Source organism: Schistocerca cancellata, chromosome 7 (assembly GCF_023864275.1).
Source record: "Schistocerca cancellata isolate TAMUIC-IGC-003103 chromosome 7, iqSchCanc2.1, whole genome shotgun sequence".
NCBI classification, from domain to species: domain Eukaryota; kingdom Metazoa; phylum Arthropoda; class Insecta; order Orthoptera; family Acrididae; genus Schistocerca; species Schistocerca cancellata.
The window spans coordinates 603,422,597-603,441,342 of NC_064632.1; the positions used below are offsets into that span (position 1 = coordinate 603,422,597).

General features: G+C 45.6%; 1 non-coding gene across 1 annotated transcript; it reads right to left on the minus strand.

The window, feature by feature from the left end:
• Positions 1-32: 32 nt before the first annotated feature.
• Trnas-uga (transfer RNA serine (anticodon UGA)) lies at positions 33-107 on the minus strand. Its single transcript has one exon. It is a non-coding gene; the product is annotated as a tRNA-Ser (tRNA).
• Between the last annotated feature and the right edge of the window lie 18,639 nt (positions 108-18,746).

Here is an 18,746-nt window from a genome sequence, read left to right on the forward strand (position 1 = left end):
TGATATGAAACTTCCTGGCAGATTAAAACTGTGTGCCCGACCGAGACTCGAACTCGGGACCTTTGCCTTTCACGGGCAAGTGCTCTACCAACTGAGCTACCGAAGCACGACTCACGCCCGGTACTCACAGCTTTACTTCTGCCAGTACCTCGTCTCCTACCTTCCAAACTTTACAGAAGCTCTCCTGCTTACTCAGTTATAGACATGTAGGGTACAAAATGTTTTGCAGCTTTGAACTACGTGGGAAATTTCAAATAAAAATATTTCTTCCGAATTCTATGCTCTCTCATGTAGTGCAATGATACATAGATACATCAGTAACTATGTTTCTATTTTCTAAATATTGTTACCATTACAAATATATTCTGTCAGACTGTTACATTCAATTATATAACAAACAAATACTTGACTTTATGTAGTTTTTTTTCTTTTTTCTTTGTCGAGTAATGTTAATTCAAATGGTTGAAAGGCTCTGAGCAGTATGGGACTTAACATCTGAGATCATCAGTCCCATAGAACTTAGAACTGCTTAAATCTAACTAATCTAAGGACATTACACACATCCACGCCCGAAGCAGGATTCGAACCTGCGACCGTAGCAGCAGCGCAGTTTCGGACTGAAGCGCCTAGATCCGCTCGGCCACAGCGAATGTTAATTCACTCAAGAAACATAGGCACTATTCGTCGCTCGCTTCTGAACACTATTAGTGCACTAACTGCATCAAGTAAGTATGTTTTTCCTCGTCCAGGAACCCCGTAGAATTTAGCTCAATCAATTCTGTTGTTCTTCAAATGATCAATTGTCATAATCTTTTTACTAAAATTACACGTAGTGTGTACCATGTGTGACTTCAGCTGTTACTTTACGGTACTTTTATCACATCTGATCTACCACATCTTCCAACTGTTGCAAAATTACTGATTTCCGTTAAAAATGTTCTGTTGGCTATTCAGTATCAACAGATATGGTAAGAAAGAGTATAGGCTTGTCTTCTTGACCTATAGCTAAGCTAACTACCGATAAAAAATATGGAAACCCAGCCGCAGCACTACCCAGAAAATTCAAAACACTACAAATTATGTTTGTACAAAAAATTTAAATTTATGGTAAGATTTTATGGGGCCAAACTGCTTAGGTGATCGGTGCCTAAGCTTACACACTACTTAATATAACTTAAACTAACTTAAACGCTATGGACAACACACACACACCCATGATCGAGGGAGGACTCGAAACTCCGACGAACAGTGGGTTTTGAGTAGAGTTGTCAGTGCTAACAGACAAGCATCATTGCGTGGAACAACAGCAAAATCAATATGGGACCTACGACGGGCATACCAGTTAGGACAGTGCGTCGAAATCTGCCGTTAATGGACTGTAGAAACATACGACTGAGGAGAGCGCCTTTGCTAACAGCACGACATCGCCTTCAGCGCCTCTCCATTACTCGTGAGCACATCGGTTGGACACCAGACGACTGGAAAATCACGACCTCATCAGATGCGCTCCGATTTCAGCTAGTAAAATCTGATCACAGGGTTCGACGGAGGCGCATACGGCATGACGCCGTGGGCCTAAGTTGTCAACAAGGCATTGTGGAAGCTGGTGGTGGCTCTATAATGGTGTAGGCCGTTATTACGTGGACTGGACTGGACCGGGCCCTCTGGACGCTCGGCTACTGGGAGACCGTTTGCAGCCATTCATAGACTTAAATGTTCCCGAACAATGGTGTCATGTGTTAATATATTAAGGGTGCCAATATTTAGGTTATTTTTTAATCCAGTTGGTTTCTTCTTCTTGTACTGATGAGTAACATCAGGTCTCCCGTCATTTGCACCAGTACTTGAAGAAGCAGTGGGGTCAAATCCTGAGTGGTTCGTTCCGAGGCTCGTCTGTGTTTTGAAAGCAATATATGAACACTTTCCTACTGGCTTGCTAGGCCTAACGCAAGGAAGGATTTTCTGTTGGGGTTGTCTCCCTTAGCCTTTGGAGTTTCTCCTCCACCACAAGGCAGTGGTTCCCTTCTCATTTAATCCCCAGAAAGGAGGGTTGCCTCATCTGCCAGCTACGCCGTTCCGATGTCTTCCTTCTCCGCCGTCGCTGCCGTTAAGGTCTTCACCCGTAACCCTGGGCATGGGTTCCGTGTTATACCCCACGGGATTGGGTCCCTGCCTGAACTCAGCCATCCTAGCACTCCGGCCTACTGAAGTGTAGGATGCCCACCCCCGCGACGTGGACGCGCCAGACAGGAATTACCCCAGTGGAGGAATAGGGAAGGGCACCCTACCTCCCTGGAGCCAGGTTAATGATTGTGTATGGTGCCACAATCAATCATGTGTAATGCGCCAAATTTTTGTTTTGCTAAATCGGCATTACTAGTGGGTGCCGCCTCATCTTGTTTTGAAAATTTGCTGTTATGAAAATAAACGAGTGTTTAATTAGTTGTTTGCAAACTCTTGTTGCACCGAAGAACCAAAGAAACTGGCACACCTGCCTAATATCTTGTAGGGCCCCCTCGAGCACTCGGAAGTGCTTCAACACGACGTGCCACGGACTCGATAATGTCTGAGGTAGTGCTGGAGGGAACCGACACCGTGAATCCTGCAGGGCTGTCCATAAATCCGTGAGAGTACGAGCGGGTGGAGATCTCTTCTGAACAGCACGTTGTAAGGCATCCCAGACATGCTCAATAATGTTCACGCCTGGGGAGTTTGATGGCCAGCGGAAGTGTTTGAACTCAGAAGATTGTTCATGGAGCCACTGTGTAGCAATTCTGGACGTTTGGGGTGTCGCATTGTCCTGCTGGAATTGCCCAAGACCGTCGGAATGCGCAATGGACATGAATGGATGTAGCTGATCTCATATGATGTTTACGTACGGTACGTGACACCTGCCAGAGTCGTTTCTAGACGTATCAGGGGTCCCATATCACTCCAATTGCACACACCCCAAACAGAATCGATAACATCAACACGAGCCCTTAAAGCGCTGGATATCATGAAGTGCTTGAATGGGAAGAACCGGGGAGCTGATAGATACTTCTTCATGCAGTTCTTTAAGCGTTTCGTTCGATCGCGTATTGACGTGGTTGTACGGTCTATGGCTCAGCACGACCAACATATTGAAAGATGTATACCATGAGGCATCAGACTGGCCACAGGAGCCTACAGGACGAGCCCTATACGGAGCTTGTGTACAGAGGCAGGGGAGCCATCATTAGCTGCTCGTCGGGATTTTCTTGTGGCTAAAAAGGCGCTCTTGTTCCGGTCGTTTCCGACTTCGCTGGCTTTCCCTGCAGCTACACTCATGCTCATATATTAAGGATAATTGCAGAATGTGGTGCTACACAACGTGGCACTACACGAAACTGGCGCTAATTCCATAGGCACATAGGGAACACACACGACACAGATCTGTAAGTCCACAGTATTGGTGATAAGTTGAGAAAACTGTCCCGAAACGCATGTGCTACAATACGCCGCTGTTACCTTCGCATGTACCCCGACATCAATATGGGATGTGACCGCCATGCACACGTACACAGGCCGCACAACGGGTTGGCGTACTCTGGATCAGGTGGTCCCATTCTTGCGCCAGTGCCTGTCAGAGCTCCTGAAGTGTCGTAGGGGTTTGAAGACGTGCAGCGATACGTCGACCGAGAGCATCCCACACGTGCATTATGGGGTTTAGGTCTGGAGAACAGGTAGGCCACTCCATTCGCCTGATATCTTCTGTTTCAAGGTACTCCTCCACGATGGCAGCTCGGTTTGGCAGTGCGTTATCATCCATCAGGAGGAAGGTGGGACCCACTGCATCCCTGAGAAGGCGGACATATTGATGCAAAAAGACGTCCCGATACACCTGACCTGTTACAGTTCCTGTGTCAAAGACATGCAGGGCTGTACGTGCACCAATCATAATCCCACCCCAAACTATCAAACCACGGCCTCCATACAGGTCCCTTTCAAGGACATTAAGGGGTTGGTATCTGGTTCCTGGTTCACGCCAGATGAAAACCGGGCGAGAACCACTGTTCGGACTATACGTGGGCTCGTCTGTAAACATAACCTGGGACCACTGTTCCAATGACCATGTACTGTGTTCTTGACACCAGGCTTTACGGGCTCTCCTGTGACAAGGGGCACAGTGCGATGCACCTTGCAGATCTCCAGGCGAATAAACCATGTATGTTCAGTCGTCTGTGTGTCTGGAGACAAATGTTCCAGTGGTTGTGGTAAGGCTACCTGCAGTACTCCGTGGCCGTCTGCGGGCACTGATGGTGAGATATCGGTCTTCTTGTGGTGTTGCACACTGCGGACGTCCCGTACTGTAGCGCCTGGACACGTTTCCTGTCTGCTGGAATCGTTGCCATAATCGTGAGATGACACTTTGTGGCAGATGGAGGGCCCGTTCTACGACCTGCTGCGTTTCAGCAGCCTCCAGTCGCCCTAGTATTCTACCCCTCATAACGCCATCAGTATGTGTTCTTTGAACCATTTTCAACAAACAGTAACCATTAACACGTCTGAGAACGTCTGCACACTTACTCGCTGCACCGTACTCTGACATGCACCAACACACCTCTCCGCGTGTGGACTGCTGCCAACTCCACCGTGCGGCGACTACGGGTCAGATGCACTGCATGGTTACACCCTGAGGTGACTTAAACCCGCAAACCGCCCACCAGAGCGTTGTTTCACCATGTATCAGCAATATCCTTAATTTATGAGCATGAGTGTATTAATATCTGGGCATCCTTCTAACGACTCTATCGAAGTCGTCCATGAGGGACGGAACCGTTCGGTATACGGGCAAAGCAGCTGTTATTGGATCTGGAAGCGTCTCCGCCAAACATGTAGCAGGGATGTTGGTGCAAAGCTCAGCCATGGTTGTTATTGAAACCCAGAATAATTTTAGATTTGACAGAGAGCAACAAATTGTTCAGTCCAGACTACGTTTTTAAGCATTAATTTCTTATCGCTTTAAATGAGCACCAGGACTGTAACGTGGTATACACAGATGGGTCCAAAGAGAGAAATGAAGTCGGTTGTTCTGTCATTTTACCTGCCTCTGTCTTTAGGTTCCGTCTGCCTTGTGCGTTTACTATCTGTGACGCCGAACTTTCAGCGATTTTTAAAGCTGTAGATCAGATGAAACGTGAATTCCTCATCCGTTCTGACTCGCTCAATACGCTGCAGACAATCCAGTTTACGTACCCAGCAGACAGAAGTGTCCAGAACATTCACGACGCCGTCCGTCACTTGCAGCGACAAGGAAAGGAGGTCCATTCTGCTGGGTAGCAGGACACGTGCGTAGCCGTGGGAATGAGTTGGCCGATACCGCGGCCGAGGAGGCGTGTGCCCTTCCCAGCGTAAATGATTGCCCCATCACTCTGCGCGCTGCGCTGCCATTGCTGCGAAGGTCTGTCACGCGTCTTCGGGAGGAAGAGTGGCTGGGCGTGGCTGGGCGTGACGGCAAATAAGTTGCGATCAATAAAAGAGACAGTGAGGCCGTGCCGCACCTCCTTCCGTCCAGTTAGAATTGATGAAGTCTGTTCAGCGCGACTTCAGATAGGACGCAGCCCCCAGACCCGTGCCTTCCCTCTCAGGCGTGAAGAACCACCTGTTTGTGGTGCATGTGGTGTGCTGTATAAAGACACATTTGCAAGCACAGAACTGCAGCGCTATGCCGCTGATAAAACAAAATACAATTACTACACTCTTATGTTTCATTAAGAAGAAGTAGGTCTTGTACAATAGCTGGTCCGGGGAGCACGTATATTTTATTAACTGACACACCGCAATATTTGATGTTATAGAAGAACACTGCGAGTTGCAATCTCACTAGGCACTCGACTCTGTAAAGATTCTATATTTATGAAAGTAAGTAGAATTATTTAACTGTAGGCTTATTCGTTGAATATATCTGATTTAACTAACTGTGTAAACTTTTTTATGTTTAGTAGACAGTCACCTCTGTACGACGTATTGACATGGCTGGCAAATTATTCTAATATTGAGATTTTGAGTCCGCACCTACGGCAGTAGTCTTTGGAAACGATTTAAAAACGAAGTCCGATTATTTGAATCACATTTCACGGTCAACCACGAGTAACATTGCATTTATGAAAAAGCCATTGTCAAGCGTCTGATACCAAATAATTAAACGTCCACGTTCCAGATAAGCAAATATTAATTACAACCAATCACTATCATACATATACAATAATTAATATTTTATTTATTTATTTATTTTATAGCTGATTACGGTTCGCCACATTTTAACCAACTGTTTTTTATGTAATGACGAAAGGGTTCAAGCTGATTTACTGACAGATCTGCTGTCAAACGTAGGTGATAATCAGCTGAATGTGGCACGTGTTTTACAATTTCGTATTTTGTCTTCACTTCTACCTAAGCTCTTAGGTCGCCGCTTTTAGTGTGTTAGAGGACGACTGGCTCATACCGTTGTTATTTTTATGAGCCGTCGATCTTCTTTTCTGACTTGCCTCTTAGTGGCTCTCCAAATCAGATGTCACTGTAACGGTCTGCCCTGCCTACCTTGCTCTATTGTTCCGTTCCGAGGAGTCGCGTGTACTCATGTAAAGAAGAGTACAAGGGAGCTTATGTGGTCTTACGTAGTATTTTAGGTTCTCCTCATCTGTGTGCTATAGCCCCATTCGCCTCACGCAGTCAGCGTACGGGAGCTGATGACCGCGATGTTGAAAGCCCTCCGGATGCTTCAAAAAATGGTTCAAATGGCTCTGAGCACTTTGGGACTTAACATCTGAGGTCATCAGTCCCCTAGACTTAGAACTACTTAAACCTAACTAACCTAAGGACATCACACACATCCATGTCCGAGGCAGGATTCGAACCTGCGATCGTAGCACCAGCGCGGTTCCGGACTGAAGCGCCTAAAACCGCTCGGCCACAACGGCTGGCTCCTTCGGATGCAACCACACACACACACACACACACACACACACACACACACACACACACACTCGCACACACTTAGATCACATCAAAGACCTGCCATTCCTGTCAGTACTGTCTTCTCCTCAAGCAACATGACGGGAATTCAGGTCACCACCTATTACAAATGGAGACGGAAGCTGGTTTATTAGGAGTCTCATGTTCCGCGATTCTAATTGGGGAGCTTTATACACAGAGACTACCACTGTAAAAGTTTTGTGAGCAGCTTGTATCTACACAGCAACTACTTTGATTTCATTGTTTTTTGCAGTTAACGGGAATCTTTTATGCAGCAGCGCATTTTTTACTACTACAGCGACCCTACCTTTCCATTTCATGAAATAATTTTTGAAGCGAACAGTCTGCCGAGACTTGAACCATTTTTCGCGTGACAGGATATATCAGGCTGACTGATGCATAGTTCTCTTTGTAAGCTTTCTCTGTTGGAATTAGATGATGTTGCGTTCCACTGCAATACTTTTATAGGCTTCATGATTTAGGATGGGAGAGAATGGAAGATACCTGTTACGAGAAGGCTGATATCGTTATCGTCCATAGTCGCCTTTCTTGAATGACAATGTCTATAATATTCATCTTATCGATTACTTCGTTGTGAACTAGAGGCTGTCGTTGATTAGGTACTAGCGAAGTTGTTGCCCTGAATGCAGCAGGCACATAGGAATGATTGCAGGCTGCGTGGGGAACAGCAGGTTTCGGTACTAGACCACTCATGCGTGTTGGGGTCGGCGGTAAGGTCGGTGAGGAATGTTTGTCTGAGGAGGCTCATCCACACGTTTGCCACCAATCCCATTCACGCGTTGATAACCATGTAAGCTCGAAGTGAGCACCGGCGGGAAAAGTTCTTCATTTTGGTGATCTGGAGCGCTGTAGTTGTTTGAGCAGAAACTATCGGTCGAGGATAGAAAAAGTTTTTGTCTCCCTATGACGCAAGGGAAGGTTGGCTTACAAGTAATGTTCAGCGCATCCCTCAAGCCTATGTTATTAACCGTAGCTAGTTCCTGGGCTCCTCGTCATCTACGATATTCAGGACGGGATCGACCCGCGGGTGGCCGTGGAGCGCCACAGTGCGCAAAATATCAACAGGTGAGGCACAGGATTCTACAGAGAGAGGACCACTACATTTGTTGAGTCTCGTTTGAGACCGACATTGTTTGCAGATGCGCCCGTATCGGAGGCATTTAAAGCACTGCCTGGCAGCTGGCACATGAGAATGTTTAGGGCATCTACTCCCCTGAATAGACATAGCGCCTGCTGAAGTTTGACACTCTAACGTCAAAAAGCAAGTGTGCTATTTGACAATTTGGTGTTTGCCATCCATTATACACTCCTGGAAATTGAAATAAGAACACCGCGAATTCATTGTCCCAGGAAGGGGAAACTTTATTGACACATTCCTGGGGTCAGATACATCACATGATCACACTGACAGAACCACAGGCACATAGACACAGGCAACAGAGCATGCACAATGTCGGCACTAGTACAGTGTATATCCACCTTTCGCAGCAATGCAGGCTGCTATTCTCCCATGGAGACGATCGTAGAGAAGCTGGATGTAGTCCTATGGAACGGCTTGCCATGCCATTTCCACCTGGCGCCTCAGTTGGACCAGCGTTCGTGCTGGACGTGCAGACCGCGTCAGACGACGCTTCATCCAGTCCCAAACATGCTCAATGGGGGACAGATCCGGAGATCTTGCTGGCCAGGGTAGTTGACTTACACCTTCTAGAGCACGTTGGGTGGCACGGGATACATGCGGACGTGCATTGTCCTGTTGGAACAGCAAGTTCCCTTGCCGGTCTAGGAATGGTAGAACGATGGGTTCGATGACGGTTTGGATGTACCGTGCACTATTCAGTGTCCCCTCGACGATCACCAGTGGTGTACGGCCAGTGTAGGAGATCGCTCCCCACACCATGATGCCGGGTGTTGGCCCTGTGTGCCTCGGTCGTATGCAGTCCTGATTGTGGCGCTCACCTGCACGGCGCCAAACACGCATACGACCATCATTGGCACCAAGGCAGAAGCGACTCTCATCGCTGAAGACGACACGTCTCCATTCGTCCCTCCATTCACGCCTGTCGCGACACCACTGGAGGCGGGCTGCACGATGTTGGGGCGTGAGCGGAAGACGGCCTAACGGTGTGCGGGACCGTAGCCCAGCTTCATGGAGACGGTTGCGAATGGTCCTCGCCGATACCCCAGGAGCAACAGTGTTCCTAATTTGCTGGGAAGTGGCGGTGCGGTCCCCTACGGCACTGCGTAGGATCCTACGGTCTTGGCGTGCATCCGTGCGTCGCTGCGGTCCGGTCCCAGGTCGACGGGCACGTGCACCTTCCGCCGACCACTGGCGACAACATCGATGTACTGTGGAGACCTCACGCCCCACGTGTTGAGCAATTCGGCGGTACGTCCACCCGGCCTCCCGCATGCCCACTATACGCCCTCGCTCAAAGTCCGTCAACTGCACATACGGTTCACGTCCACGCTGTCGCGGCATGCTACCAGTGTTAAAGACTGCGATGGAGCTCCGTATGCCACGGCAAACTGGCTGAAACTGACGGCGGCGGTGCACAAATGCTGCGCAGCTAGCGCCATTCGACGGCCAACACCGCGGTTCCTGGTGTGTCCGCTGTGCCGTGCGTGTGATCATTGCTTGTACAGCCCTCTCGCAGTGTCCGGAGCAAGTATGGTGGGTCTGACACACCGGTGTCAATGTGTTCTTTTTTCCATTTCCAGGAGTGTATTTTGCTTAGTAACCCTTCCAACACGTGAAACGGGGAATAAACACTGAAGAGCCAAAGAAACTGGTACACCTGCCTAGTAACGTGTAGGACCCCCCTGAGTACGCAGAACTGCCGCAACACGACGTGGCGTGGCATGGACTCGACTAACGTCTGAAGTAGTGCTGGAGGGAATTGACACCATCAGTGCTGCAGGGCTGTCCGTAAATCCGTAAGAGTACGAGGTGGTGAAGACCTCTTCTAAACAGCATGTTGCAAGGCGTCCCAGATATGCTCAATAACGTTTGTGTTTGGGGAGTTTGGTCGCCATTGGAAGTGATTAAACTCAGAAAAGTTTCCTGGAGTCACCCTGTAGAAATTCTGGACGTGTGGGGTGTTTCATTCTCCAGCTGGAATTTCGTCGGTATGCACAATGGAGATGAATGGATGCAGGTGATCAGACAGGATGCGTACGTACGTGGCACCTGCCAGAGTCGTATGTAGGCGTATCAGCCGTCTCATATCACTCCAACTGCACACGCCCCACACTACTAAGGAGTCTGCGCCAGCTTGAACAGTCCACTGCTGACATGCAGGGTCCACGGATTCCATACCCGTATACGTCCATCCGCTCGATACAATCTGGAAGGTGATTCGTCCGACCGGGCACCATGTTTCCAGTCATCAACAGTCCAGCGTCGGTGTTGACGGACAAAGGCGAGGCGTAAAGCTTTGTGTTGTGCAGTCACGAAGGGTACAAGAGTGGGCCTTCGGCTCCGAAAGCCCATATCGATGTTGTTTCGTTGAATGGTTCGCACGCTGACACTTGTTGACGGCCCAGCACTGGAATCTGTAGCAATTTGCGGAAGGGTTGCACTTCTGTCACGTTGAACGGTTTTCTTTAGTCGTCGTTGGTCCTGCTCTTGTTGGATCTTTTTCCGGCCGTAGCGCTGTCGGAAAGTTGATGTTTTACCGGATTCCTGGCATTCGCGGTACACTCATGAAATGGTCGTACGGGGAAATCCCCGCTTCATCTCTACCTGGGAAATGCCGAGTGTCATCGCTCGTGCGCCGACTGTAACGCCACGTTCAAACTTACTTAAATCTCGATAACCTGCCATTGTAGCAGCAGTAACCGATGTAACAACTGTACAAGACACTTGTCTTATATAGGCGCTGCCGACCGCAGCGCCAGATTCTGCCTGTTTACGTGTCTCTATATTTGAATACGCATGCCTATACAAGTTTGTTTGGCGCTTCAGTGTATAATTAAAGACGTATGTCATATATTTACGTCTTCTGAAATGTCGCGTTGACACCGCATATGTGAAAAAAGTTATTTCTTATTGGAAAATGGATTTTGTGATGACAGATTTTACTATTTTATCTGGAATGATTTCAAAGACATAGCTTTGGCGGAGGGCAGTAATTTATCAAAAATATTTTGGGAGTTGACTCTCGGTGAGTGGCCTTTGTTTACCAGCCTTTGTCTTTGCGGCGAGACGCGGGCTCAGAGGGCGAGCAGAAAGGAAAGAAGGCGTGAGAGTTGATCGGGAGAGGCGTGAGAGGTACCTGTATTCCAGCGCACGCTCCCCTGTCTTGTCTTCTGCCTGCGAGAAGGAGCCCTCCTCGGCTGTCACAGCGTCGTTTGGTCCAAGCAGCGTCACTAACAAACGACTGCTGCCGAACAGTTTGCACGTATTCAACAATGCAGTTTTTGCTGCTACTTCCGCTGTAGTATTCTAGGATCTGAAAGGCCGGTCATCGTGTCTTGAACCAAACAATATGCGGTTTAGGCGAGGGCTTCCTATTTTTGCCGATATCTGTCGACGACTTGATTAAGATAGAATTCTTCAAATTATTTGAGAGCGTAATATGTGAAATGTGAAATGGGAAACTCATCTCATGTACAACATGCCATTTGAGCTCATTTGAGTTTCCTGTCAAGAACGCCTGTAGTGAGAGTTCTATATTTTATTGTGAAAAATATACAGCAGCTTTTTTTGTCAAATATAGCAGAAATATCAGTCTAGGTGAACTGTTTAACTAAATAGCGGCTTTCAAATTGCAACAGAAATAATTGTTGGACAGCACTGACACAGCTACCCATTTGGATTTTTTGAAGTTTATTCCAAAGTATGTATTACGATGTTCTTATCCAAAGTTCGAAATAGCTTTTTAGTATGTATATGACAATTCCAGTGACTCCAGAATCTTGTCAATGCAGTTTCAGCAAATTAAAAATGTTAAAAGGCTATTCAAGTCCGAGTATTGGTGAAGCAGACTGTAAAATGTAGCTAGCTTATCGACAGAATACGAATCACTACTAAATTTGACTTGGACGACGTAACCAATGAGTTTACTTCTCTCAAAGCAGGGAAATGGAAACTAAAATTATAATGATAGCTTAATTTGTAGAATGTTCTCAACACTTATTTGTAGCCCTTTTCTTCTTATTTCTATTTAATAATTTATTCACTGTTAACAATTTATGGCAAGCAAATAAAATCTGTTGCTTGTTATACATGATCCTAAAATCACTGTGAAATTTCTGACATAAAAAATAAGGCGTAGATTTTCTTTTCCTTTCAGTTTTTGTAGAAAGTTTACACAATGTGTAATTCTGTACAACAGTGATTTAATTAGTTCTGTGAGATATTTTTTTATCTGATGTTATCTTCCGTCCAAAGACTGGTCTGAAGCAACTCTCCATGCTCATCAGACATGCGCAACTTGCATCCATCTGAACCACAGGCGCCCACGAGAGTGGGTGGGGGGGGGGGGTGGGGGGGGGGGGGAGGGGGTGGGGGCGGAAGTTGCCACTAGTGAGAATTCATTCAGTTTACGAGTATAGAAAAGACATGTACGATTTGCAATGAACTACGCAATGAAAACTGTATAGGAGGGTGGAAGTAAAATTAAAAAAGAAAGGAAATAAATTTAAGAAATGGTGTGTTTTCCTTTAAGAAATCTCGTTCGTTGAAGATGTCCTAAATTGCTGTACACCCGTCTTACAGCTATTGCCCACGAAGTGTCGTTATTTTTGTTTCTATATGCACACTTGTTAGAAGCTAACAACAGCACGTGAGGCAACTATGGGAATAAGCAAATGCATCAGCAATTTATTGTTAACGTTTACTAATACATTCTTGGGTAACATTTAAGCGTCTTTCCTGAGGGAACGTGCATTGTTAGTCTTTTACACTTAAAAAATCACTTGCTGTGTCATAAATGGACGTTAAACACAAGCATGTACAAAAATCAGTAGAACATTAAAAATCCTTGAAACATAAATTACGATACGGTACCTATATGACGAAAAATAAAAAATTGAAGATACATTTTTATAGCCGGAATATTCGAAATTTTAGTAGCTGTGAACAATGCATATCTCATAAGCAAAGAACGATTACATATTAACAAACTCTGGGCATTAACAAACTACAATAAAATAGAGCGAACTTGCCTATCGACTGGGCGACGAAACTACTATTTGTGTATGTGCCCCATAATGAAAGGTATCCAAGCTGAGAGTTCCGTCTCGGAAATATTGGCTTCTAGAGTACAAAAATGTCACCGTCTCTGTTCCAACCTCACTCGCTATGAACGTCCTCATAAACCTCAACCGGCAACCAAATCAAGTTGTAGAGCAAAACACACACGACGAAATCTTACTCTTTCAAATTTCAAATAATAGTGAACAATTGTCAGGCGCTAATCGAAATTAGTGTATTATGTTACGTTCCTTTTCGTTTGCTGAAGGGGTGTTCATGGGTTCTGTATGGCCACTGATCGCTACTTGTCTGTAGAGAAAAACTGTATTCGTCATTGGAACTACTGTTTACATGTGTGATCTAACAGGGTGTGGCGCTCATTGAGTAATTTCTTTGCAACAGTCTTCATTTAATTCATTAGATAATCTTTATTGAAATAAGCACCACATATGAGCATGAGCGTTTCGGTACAACGCTGATGCACTATCGGCAGTGAATGAAGTTGTTATTCAATTTTTGCATAGTCACCAACGAGTCAGAATTTACACTGCCCTTGTGGCTAGGGGAGGGGGCTGTAACAGTCTCAGAATTCAAGACAGTCGTGAATTGATGCATAAAATGAACGAGGAGAGGATGAGTGTTGTCAGAATTTAATCATTTGTACGGAGACTTAAGAAATGTGAAGGTAAATTTTAGGATTATTTCAGAATGAGTGTAGAGACATTGGACTGTCTGTTTGAAGTAGATTAGAGAGCCAAACGCAAATGTCAGCAAGGTTTTTATCGCTGAAGAGAAGCTTATGATCACCGCCAGCTAAGCACACCTTATTAAGTTTACAAAAAACTTTTAACCATTACCAGTTTACCAGAGAGTTGTTGTAATAAGATTTATGATAGTCGACCGAAATTTTGGAACTGTATGTAAGCTAGAGGATTTAAAATCACACAGTCAGCTTGGGGAATTTCGCGTCTGTGATAGTACAGGGTGTAATGTGCGTGGGAGCTGATGACTGTAACAGCTCCTTCCGTACAAACTGCTGCATTTTAATTCTTTTCTAAAGTAACTTTCAGGCGATAGTTTCTGCATGATGGCCAGCATACTCCCAACAAAGTGGTAACGGTCAACTTGCGTCTCTGGTTTTGAGACTGGTTTCTGGATAAGTTTCTGTTTTCAGAAACTCCGTACTTGTACTTTTCTTTGTTTCTTATGGATACCGGTATATGTGGTGGGGAGAGTGAGGGTGAAGACATTGAAACGGCGCCCTTTGAATTTCTTGACAGCACTAAAGAGCTTTCTAATGAACATAGGTTATTCTCGTCAGCTGCAACAATGTCTGTGCCTGTAATAACAGCCATTGTCGTTTTGAGATGGGGTTATGTTTATGTGAGAAATATTACTTTTTGTCTGCCGTGGAGTTATGTCTTTCAAAACCGTCAGTACTTTTTACGTACAGCGCCCAACTTGGAACGTTTGTGAGCTACCTTCATTTCTGGAATGTTCTAGGCGAGTCTCGCTATGTTCTAAGCGGAACATATCGCGTAAATATTTCCAAACCCATCGCAAGAAACCGCTCCAAACGATCGCACGAAACACGAAGTCGCTGGCTTGCGATTACTTAGAAATCATCGCTCGGCATTGCTTGGCTCTACCTGCTCAGATAACGACTGTACCACCTGTTTATAGCAAAGTTCACTCGGAATGGCGTTGGGAAAAAGTTTTTGTGGGAGCCTAAACACTGCACTTTTACTGTTGATACTAGGCAGGGATGTTTCACTGTACCTGGTAAACTGTGAGCGAGGGTATGGGATTCGAACTGGGACGACCACTCGAGCCATTCCTCTTCTTGTTCACGGAACTGTCGAAAAGGCGGTACAGCAGCAGGGGTTGCTGTAGGCGGTGCTCGTTCCGTCAGGCGCGCAGCGTTGGCCTGTAGCTGCTGCACCGTGCTGAGTAACGCAGAGATCCGCTACGTCTAGAACCGAAACATTTGCATTAGCTGCGTGGCATCTAATACTTGCAGCTGCGGCGCCCGAGTAGGGGGCGTAACAGGAAGGGTGGGCATTTTGGAAGAGACAACTACAAAAAACAGATAAGGCAAGCAAGCTAAGAAACTTTCTGCAACGCCCACTTCAAAACACTGATCAGCAAAAATGACAAGAAATTATTGAAGAAAATGAGCGCCCCTGCAATGTAAAGACAACAATTCAAGGAAATAACATTAATAGTTTTTATTTCAATAAAGCAGATTGACAATACTTAACTTTGAATTTACAACGGTGTTGCAAGTGATGGGTGACATGTTGTTGTTGTTGTGGTCTTCAGTCCTAAGACTGGTTTGATGCAACTCTCCATGCTACTCTCCCAGTACTTACTGCAACCTACATCCTTCTGAATCTGCTTAGTGTATTCATCTCTTGGTCTCCCTCTACGATTTTTATCCTCCACGCTGCCTTAAAATGCTAAATTTGTGATCCCTTGATGCCTCAGAACATGTCCTACCAACCGGTCCCTTCTTCTTGTCAAGTTGTGCCACAAACTCCTCTTCTCCCCAATTCTATTCAATACCTCCTCATTAGTTACGTGATCTACCCATCTAATCTTCAGCATTCTTCTGTAGCAACACATTTCGAAAGCTTCTATTCTCTTCTTGTCCAAACTATTTATCGTCCATGTTTCACTTCCGTACATGGCTACACTCCATACAAATACTTTCAGAAAGGCCTTGCTGAGACTTAAATCAATACTCGATGTTAACAAATTTCTCTTCTTCAGAAACGCTTTCCTTGCCATTGCCAGTCTACATTTTATATCCTCTCTACTTCGACCATGATCAGTTATGTTGATCCCCAAATAGCATAACTCCTTTACTACTTTAAGTGTCTCATTTCCTAATCTAATTCCCTCAGCATCACCCGACTTAATTCGACTACATTCCATTATCCTCGTTTTGCTTTTCTCGATGTTCATCTTATATCCTCCTTTCAAGACAATGTTCGTTCCGTTCAACTGTTCTTCCAAGTCCTTTGCTGTCTCTGACAGAATTACAATTTCTTCTCCATGGATTTTAATACATACTCCGAATTTTTCTTTTGTTTCCTTTACTGCTTGCTCAATATACAGATTGAACAACATTGGGGAGAGATTACAACACTGTCTCACTCCCTTCCGAACCACTGCTTCGCTTTCATGCCCCTCGGCTCTTATAACTGCCATCTGGTTTCTGTGCAAATTGTAAATAGCCTTTCGCTCCCTGTATTTTACCCCTGCCACCTTTAGAATTTGAAAGTGAGTATTCCAGTCAACATTGTCAAAAGCTTTGCCAAAGTCTACAAATGCTAGAAGCGTAGGTTTGTCTTTCCTTAATCTTTCTTCTAAGATAAGTCAGTATTGCCTCACGTGTTCCAATATTTCTGCGGAATCCAAACCGATCTTCCCCAAGGTCGGCTTCTACCAGTTTTTCCATTCGTCTGTGGAGAATTCACGTTAGTATTTTGCAGCTGTGACTTATTTAACTGATAGTTCGGTAATTTTCACGTCTGTCAACACCTGCTTTCTTTGGGATTGGAATTATTATATTCTTCTTGAAGTCTGAGGGTATTTCGCCTGTCTCATACATCTTGCTCACCAGATGGTAGAGTTCTGTCAGGACTGGCTCTCCCAAGGCCGTCAGTAGTTTTCATTTCAATAAAGCAGATTGACAATACTTAACTTTGAATTTACAACGGTGTTGCAAGTGATGTGTGACATACAAACAACCAAAGTCCTTCGTTGTGTACGAGGTCCAACTGATATGGATCACTCGTCGCTGTTATCGTAGTGCTCTCCGCTTGGCCTGTGCTAATACTGTCCGGCGACAGGTGGCAGTAGCGGCGCTTACATTGCCTTCGGTTAGGGGGCGCTCCTGTCACGGCGCGGTCCTTGTCAGCGGGCTATTGCCTGGTGTCGCCTCACCTCCTCCTTTGCTCTTGCAATCTTCTTCGTCCCGCCACTTGTCGATATGCCGGGACAGAGCAGACAAGCTTCCGTGGACGCCCAACCACTGTCCTGCTGCCTCTTTCGGCAGATGCTCGCGACAGTAGCACGTGAGCATTCGACCAGCGTCGCCTTTTTCGAGATAGTCGTTCGCAGGCTTCATGTAATAATAAACTATTCTTTGTCAGAGTGGCTTTTATCAGTGGATTTCCCAATTTGCAGCCCATATCTTCCCCCGTCCGTGTCCGCTTCGCTTACACACTCTTGCTACCGCGTCACGTGCTCGCATCGCCGCCAGCTGGCATCCGGCGTCGCGGTGGGCACTGCTCATGTTTTGGCGTATTACTGTACATATGTCCTGTAGCATCGGGGTCTTGGGCTGTAACAGGTCTTACATCTCATCGAATCAATCACGTACAAAAAAAGGACAGTTTTCACAATCTTGCCAACTGTTGGGTGAATTTCTGAGGACGCCCGCGTTGCGTGGAAATTATTACCTTCAACAAACATTACTAATTTCAGAACGTTATCATATACTCTGAAAGGTCTCTGTTGGATTCCTTTCATGTTAATTTCTTAAATCTGTTGTCATTTACGGCATACATTCCACTTCTAAATTTACTGTGGTGTTTCTGACTCTATCTGGGAGGAGACTGAGCAGTGGAACGTGTTACTTTTACGCATAATCAAGAACGATCTGTCGCACTACTACACTTTAAAACACAGTTTATATGTAATTCATGTCAGACAGTCTCATACGGAACCTACATCCGCTTTCTTTTATATACTGTATATGATAAGATATTGTCATCCCCCTTCCCTTCTGTGTGAGAGGATGAATGAGCAAATGTATTTCTAGTTCCATGCTTGATGCTAGCAGACAAGCGTGTCTGCTAGAGAACAGTAGGACCAACGTCGGAACAGGTAGCTACAATTTGTAAAAGCAAAGAGGTTTCTATTCTTAGTATGGTCCTGTCCGTGCCTTGTCATGTTGGTTTAGGAAGCTGCCTCTCTGGTCACTTCCGTTTTGTATCTCGAAGCACCCTTGGTAGGGGCCCAAGGCAGTCTGTCCGCGGCGAGCGTCTGAAGTGGTAAGATCTCCGGCTAAGCGCGTGTCTGCTAAGTCCGCAGGACAATGGATTTCTTAAGTTCAGCCTAACTGAAAATTTAATCACCTTTATTTCAGGTTTAGATCTAAAATATCTAATGTTATCTTAAATTGAAACGCAGTGTAATTCGAGTGTATAGTTCAGAATATCTTCCAGTAGTTGCTTTGTCACTACTTTGTGAGTAAAGTGGAACCACGTGTTGATGACCCGTAACTCTAACTAAGATCATCAATCTTAAATGCGAGTCTGCGTGAGATTATAACGTCTCGTCTTGACAATATTTTTCAATACAGCAACTTTTCTTTATGTTCAACCCACGTGGGATGGACTTTGTGATACCAGTACCACGTGCTTATACAATTGTTTGACCCATCAGGTTTACAGTAAGACGATAGTAACCAGTGTGAGGTTTTTCTTTTGTAATTTGTGTTTGGATGTAATTTATTTTA